Source organism: Protobothrops mucrosquamatus, unplaced genomic scaffold (assembly GCF_001527695.2).
Source record: "Protobothrops mucrosquamatus isolate PMUCROS unplaced genomic scaffold, P.Mucros_1.0 scaffold1816, whole genome shotgun sequence".
NCBI lineage: Eukaryota > Metazoa > Chordata > Lepidosauria > Squamata > Viperidae > Protobothrops > Protobothrops mucrosquamatus.
In genome coordinates, this window is record NW_015387951.1 from 60,309 (window position 1) to 67,282 (window position 6,974).

A 6,974-nucleotide genomic window follows, 5' to 3' on the forward strand; every position below is an offset into this window, starting at 1 on the left:
CAACTACCAGCTGAACCACTAGGTGTGAGCAGAGAATTTTAAGAGTTTTCCATGACTCTTTGCTGCCGTTTAGTGGTTGTTCAGAATTTGTTGCTCAGATGCGGTAGTTCCGATTGTTTCCCGCAGCATATACTGGGAAGAAAAAAAATTGGACTGTCACATGGTGGCTTCCATATTAACAAAGTATCTTCATCTGTAAGAGGGTGTAAAAAAAAGTGTAACATCAAATATGGTGGATTTCCTAGTCTGGTGAAGACAACGTCTACTTGTGTTTCAAAAGCGATCGTGATATATTCTTTGTGTAGCTCCTGTAGATTGAACTGATATGAGTGAAAAGATGGCTCACTTGTTGAATTTGTGCATATGTGCGACAGCGTGTATTTAAATCAGTCAAATATATTGGATAAATTCCACAAATTTGATCAGGGGTGCATTTTCCTATACTTTGAAAAAGTATTAGAGGTAAACCATTTCTGAGTTACATCTGGGAACGTCTTATTTACCTGTGTTGCTTAGTATTTGGGTATGTCAGCATTGAGAAAAATGACTAATAACATGTTAAAATCAGAGTATTAGCTGGTAAACATCAGTTATCTATGCCCATTGGTATTTTTTTTTTCCGGAAAGTGCATCTTTCCTTAAATCCAAAACATCCAGAAAAGACTTCTAAATAAATCTCCTAACAAATTCTAAAGTATTTATTTATTTAGAATGCACTAGGCCTTCACATTCTGTTATTTACCTTTACTGTACTGTTAAACATTCACATATATTTCCGATAAAAGCAATCATTTACCCTACTGCAATGTTATTAAATACTTCTCCAAATGCAAGATAATTAAAATCCACTCCTGATGTCCTCCTCAGCTTAAATATACCATTAGCCTCCGCTCTGTAATCTGATCTATAATTAGGTATTCTTCTATGTTGTTTAAGGTTATAGCTACAGAAGTGGGTTGGCCAGTTTTATAGACCCTTTCACTGGAGATGTTATCCTGTTCCATCTTTCCAAATTTTGCCAGGGCTTTGAGGAATGGCTTAGTCCAAGCTCTAGGCATCCCATTCTCTTCTGTGAAGGGAATAGACTCTGTATGAGTACTAGGTTCTCCTTGCAACATGCAGCAGATCTTCGTATTCTGATAAAGGGGAAGATTCTGCAAATTATTTGTGGGTACCTCAAAACCTTACCTGCTCAACGGAGTCGTTGGACTGACCATTCCAGCTGAGGGAGCTAGGAGAGCTAGAGGTCTACCTTACCTAAATGGCCCCACTGGAGAAGGCTGTTCTTAGCCCTGTTTCACATTCAGAACACATACCAGGCATCTGGTGGTCAACCGTTGACATTTTCCAATCTGTACAAGAATGCATGAAAGGGATTCTCCTCCTTGTGTAACTCAACACTGGTAGGCTTGGAACATGTAGGATTGGAAACCTTGCAAAATAGATTCCCCATTGTATGGAAGAATCTACCTATTTAGGTTTCTCCCTCCGTGCTCTTCACTGTGTAAGGGTAGAGAATAGGACTGCAGAAGGAATTCTGCTGTCTTATTTCTCTTGACCTTCGCCCGTTCGGCCAATTCTATGCAATTTGAATGGGATGTAGTTCTGTATGCCATCTTAAGATTCCCAAATTACAAAGACAGCAAAAATTCACGTTTTATTCAAGATGTGAATGCATCTTTCCTACAGACCTCCCAGAAGTCAGAAAGACTAGGAGCAGAATCATCTTTTAACCAGATATAATCGTCACACGTGAAAACAAGATAGCATTTTTGTTGAGTGTGCAGGAGACAGAGAGGTGATAGGATATTTTCCCCAAGTTCAATGTATATTTCTGTACAGAAAGTGAAAACAGGGCTTCTGTCATACTTTACTTTCCCATACCTTTTAAAGCTACAAGAAAAAAAATGCTCTTTGGCTTTTATAGCAGTTATTTACAAAATTGTAATAATTATAGGCACAGCGGTACTTCATTGGCACTTGGATGATTTATTTTTTTCTTTTAAGAGTCTCAGAAGCTATATTTTTATAATTTTGTTTTTGTTCAAGTGTAGTTTATTCAGCAGCTTGAGATTTTCAAATTTGTTTTGTTCGGTTGCGTTCTCATGTAAATGCTAAAATGTAGCAATAAAATCTTCTCGACTCTTAGGTTCTTGGGTTAAAAATATTTTTATATAAATATATATATAAATATAAATATATGCACAGTGCCTGTATGTATAAATACATGGATGTTTGAAAGTTGTATTGTTTAAAAGTTTAAATAAAGATGTAAATAAGATATATCCATTGACAAGTTCTGTGAGATATTTTAATACGCATCGAATCCAAGCTACCAATTCTGCACCCATAAATGAATAAATAGGGGAAGCTCACCAGTAGCCACTGACTGGCACGGATTGTGTTATTATTATTATTTATTATTTTTATTATTATTATTTATTGAATTTATATACCGCCCTATCTCCCTTACGGGACTCAGGGCGGTGAACAGGCGATAATAAAAACCACAATAAATATACGCAAATTTCTGTTCTAAAATCAAATTAAATAACAGGCCTGCTCTAAAAATACCCCATACAAAAACCCCACTAAAACATAATCAAACTACGCCAGGCCGGCCGCACGGAATAGATGGGCCTTCAGGGCTCGGCGAAAACGTGTTAACTTACACGTTTTAGTTCTGTCAGTGTCTGTGGGGAAGGGCTGAGGTCAATATACACCTGCCTTGAATTGTGAATACAGATATCATAACATACAGATAATTCACAAATGACATGAATTATGCAATTTGTGTGATGTGTGACAATACCAGATGATGACAATGTTTCTATCAAGCACTTGTAATTACAATTATATCAGAAGAACTATATGCTTCAGAGACATCTCTCACCTTAGAGGACTTAAAAGTGTCTTCACTAAAATATCAGTAATAATCAAAGGAACACTAGGTTTCACTAAAATGTACGTGCAAGAACATAGGAAAGTGTGGAATAATGTATGCTTATATATACCAACGACACTGCCAACTGATAGCACAGCCAAACTTCACAATAAAATCGTATTTTTTTTTTACATAGTGCATTACCAAACGCCTACCAGAAGCTTGCGCATACGTAATAATAAAGCTTGGTTCTCAGCTAAGTTCAAGCATGCCAAAGAAGAGGTCTACAGGAAAGGAGATAGGATGTTGTACAATCAGGCCAGAAATGTATTAGCCAGGGAGATCAGAGTAGCAAAGAGAAAAGTACTTTGAAAAGCTGAGGAATCGGTTCTCGGCTAATGAACCAGCAAATATGTGGAGAAGCTACAGCAGACCTCCCTCCCTTACTGAAGGGAATCATCAACTGGCAGATGACCTCAATATGTTCTACTGTAGGCCTGAAAGAAGTTCATGGTCATCTGCCACAACCTTCCTCATCTCAGATGCACCAATAGTAGCCAAATGTCCTACACCTATCTCCATCCCTCTGGGTCCCCCCACCTCTGGTGATCTTAGAAAAAGGTGTGAGAGGCCTATTCAATAGACCAGGGGTCTTCAAACTTGGCCCTTTTATGACTTGTGGACTTCAACTCCCAGAATTCCTCAGCCAGCATGGCTGGCTGAGGAATTCTGGGAGTTGAAGTCCACAAGTCATAAAAGGGCCAAGTTTGAAGACCGCTGCCATAGACAAATATTGGAAAAGCACTAGGCCCAGACCTTCTTGCTTGAAAGTCTGTGCTGATCAACTGGCTCTTGTCTTCACTTGTATCTTTAATAAATCACTGGAGATGTGCTGTGTGCCTTCTTGCTTCAAACATTCTACTATCATTCCCATTCCCAAGAAACTCTCCATCAGGGAGCCTGCAGCATATTTCATGGCTGTCCGATTTTGTATCTACCTTCCTGACAATAGTTAGTGTCATCTGACACATCTGTAAGGAACATCTATGCCAGAGAAGGCTCCTCCCCACATTCGTACCTAGATGGAAGGCTCTGGATGCCTTGGCCAAGACTAGAGAGGGACAGATGCTAGGAAAAGTGCCTTCTCCGAAGTCATAGGAGAACAAGTCTTCATAAAAAGTCACTTGGTGCCCTTTGAAATGTATTTTTCATGACTAAGGTCATACAAGTGATACAGATTAGCATAATGATTAAGGCACTACATCAGGGGTAGGCAACCTTGGCTCTTTTATGACTCGTGGACTTCAACTCCCAGGATTCCTGAGCCAGCATGGCTCAGCTTGGAAACCTCTCCCTTTTCCCTCAGCATGGCTGGCTCAGGAATTCTGGGAATTGAAGTCCACGAGTCATAAAAGAGCCAAGGTTGCCTTCCCCTACATTAGCCTATGAACGTAGATCTGTGACTACTAGTCCTACCCTTAGGTAGGAAGCCATGTGATTGACTTGGGGCCAGTCACTCTCAGCCGTAGGACAATGGTAAACTAGGGGTCCTTGGTGCTCTCTGAGCTTGCTTGTTTTTTTGCATACATTTCATTACCCTAACTAGGTAACATCATCAGTGCTAGTCACTGGCAAACTACTTCTGAAAAAAAAACATACCAAGAAAAACCAAATGTATAGATATAGTATAGGAGGTACCTTGCTCAATAGTAGTAACTGTGAGAGGGATCTCGGAGTCCTAGTGGACAATCACTTAAATATGAGCCAGCCGTGTGCTGCAGCTGCCAAAAAAGCCAATACAATTCTAGGCTGCATTAACAGAGGGATAGAATCAAGATCACATGAAGTATTAATACCACTTTACAATGCCTTGGTAAGGCCACACTTGGAATACGGCATCCAGTTTTGGTCACCACGATGTAAAAAAGATGTTGAGACTCTAGAAAGAGTACAGAGAAGAGCAACAAAGATGATTAGGGGATTGGAGGCTAAAGCATATAAGGAACGGTTGCTGGAATTGGGTATGTCTAGTTTAACGAAGAGAAGGACGAGGGGGGACATGATAGCAGTGTTCCAATATCTCAGGGGCTGCCCCAAAGAAGAGGGAGTCAAGCTATTCTCCAAAGCGCCTGAAGGCAGGACGAGAAGCAACGGATGGAAACTGATCAAGGAGAGAAGCAACCTAGAACTAAGGAGAAACTTCCTGACAGAACAATTAATCAGTGGGATGAATTGACTTCACAAGCTGGAGGTTTTTAAGAAGAGATTGGACAGCTTATATTTACACACACATATTTTTATTCACATCTTTGTGCATACAATGCTGCAAAGGTTTTTGGGCACTCGGTCTCTAAAAGGTTTGTCATCACTGCCCTGTACCATTTCAGACAAATGGTTGTCCAGTCTCTTTTTGAAAGTTCTCCAGTGATGGAGCACCCACAACTTCTGAAGGCAAGTTGTTCCCTTGGTTGATGGCTCTCACAGTTAGGAAATTTCTCCTTAGTTCCAGGTTGTTTCTCTCCTTGGTTAATTTCCAACCGTTGTTTCTCGTCTTGCCTTTTGGTGCTTTGGAAAATAGTTTAACCCCCCTTGTCTTTGTTTAGAAGACCCTCAAATATTGGAATGGTGCTAGCAAGAAAAACAAGAAGCAGGCATGGAATCTTTCACCGCAAATCATATTCATGCTTCTCCATTCCTCCCCTCATAAACTACTTCTCCTGTTGTTTCTGGAATGCATCTTGCTAATAGGTGATTTTGAAAGTGTTGGTTAATGAGAAGACCATTGGTCATACGGTCAGTCCTCAGCCTCCAACTGCTTCAAGGGGAAGTGATGGGTACCAGGAAGGGACAGAAAATAGCTTTGGGAGATCAAAGCACCACAGTTATAATCATGCACATGACTGTCATATGAGGAGATGAGCTGTTTTGTTTGCCGCAAAGACTGAGAAACTGACATGAAATAAATGATTGCAAATAATGAAATATGGGTCTTCAGGGCTTTGCTTAACCATCAAACACAGATGCAGGTTTGAATTTCCCAGTGACAAGTTCTTGGAGTTTTGTCTTTTTTTTTTTGACTGATTCTTACTTGTATGAACCCTTTTTTCAGCTCATTCGTCTTTCTATTTCAACTTCCCCAAGAAATGCCCTTTCTTAATCACAAGCACCCCAAATCTGAGAAAGCCTTCCATGCTCCTGACTCGTGGACCTCAACTCCCAGAATTCCTGAGCCAGCATGAGGGAACTATGGCCCCTTCATGACTTGTGGACTTCAACTCCCAGAATTCCTGAGCCAGCATGGGGAAAACTTTGGCCCCTTCATGATTTGTGGACTTCAACTCCCAGAATTCCTGAGCCAGCCATGGCTCAGCTTGGAAACCTCTCCTTGTCCTCTCAGCATGGCTGGCTCAGGAATTCTGGGAGTTGAAGTCCACGAGTCATAAAAGAGCCAAGGTTGCCTACCCCTGGCCTAGGCACATGTCCTGCATCTGTTCACACAGAATGTTCTGGAAACAATCCTGGCGACACAGAGCAATCCCAAAGGAGAGGACCCAAAAGAAATGGCCACAGTGCTTGGATCAGCACATATGCTACACTTACATATTATGACATTCTAGATTCTAGGGATGATGTGAAAAAGATGCTGAGGCCCTAGAAAGAGTGCAGAGAAGAGCGAGAAAGAAGGGAGGCTAAACAAAGAAACTAAATTGTACAGTGAATGGCTAAGGGAAATAGCTGAGTTTAACCTAATAAAGACAAGGTTAGGGGTGACATGATAGCCATCTTTCAACACTTGAAGGGCTGACATGGGAAAGAGGGCATCCCCTTATTCTCCATAGCACCTGAAGGCAGGACCAGAAGATAGGGGTTTAAGCTCATCGGAGGAAATCCAGCCTGAAATTACCTGGCAGTGAGTACAATTAATCGATGGAATAGCTTGCTTCCCGAGATTGTGGGTGCTCCATTGTTGGAGGCTTTCCAGGATAGTATAAGGACTCTTGCTTTGGGCAGGGGGTTGGACTAGAAGATCTCCATGTTCCTTTCCAGCCTATGATTCTATGATTCTATGAACCTGATGCAGATGAAGGCC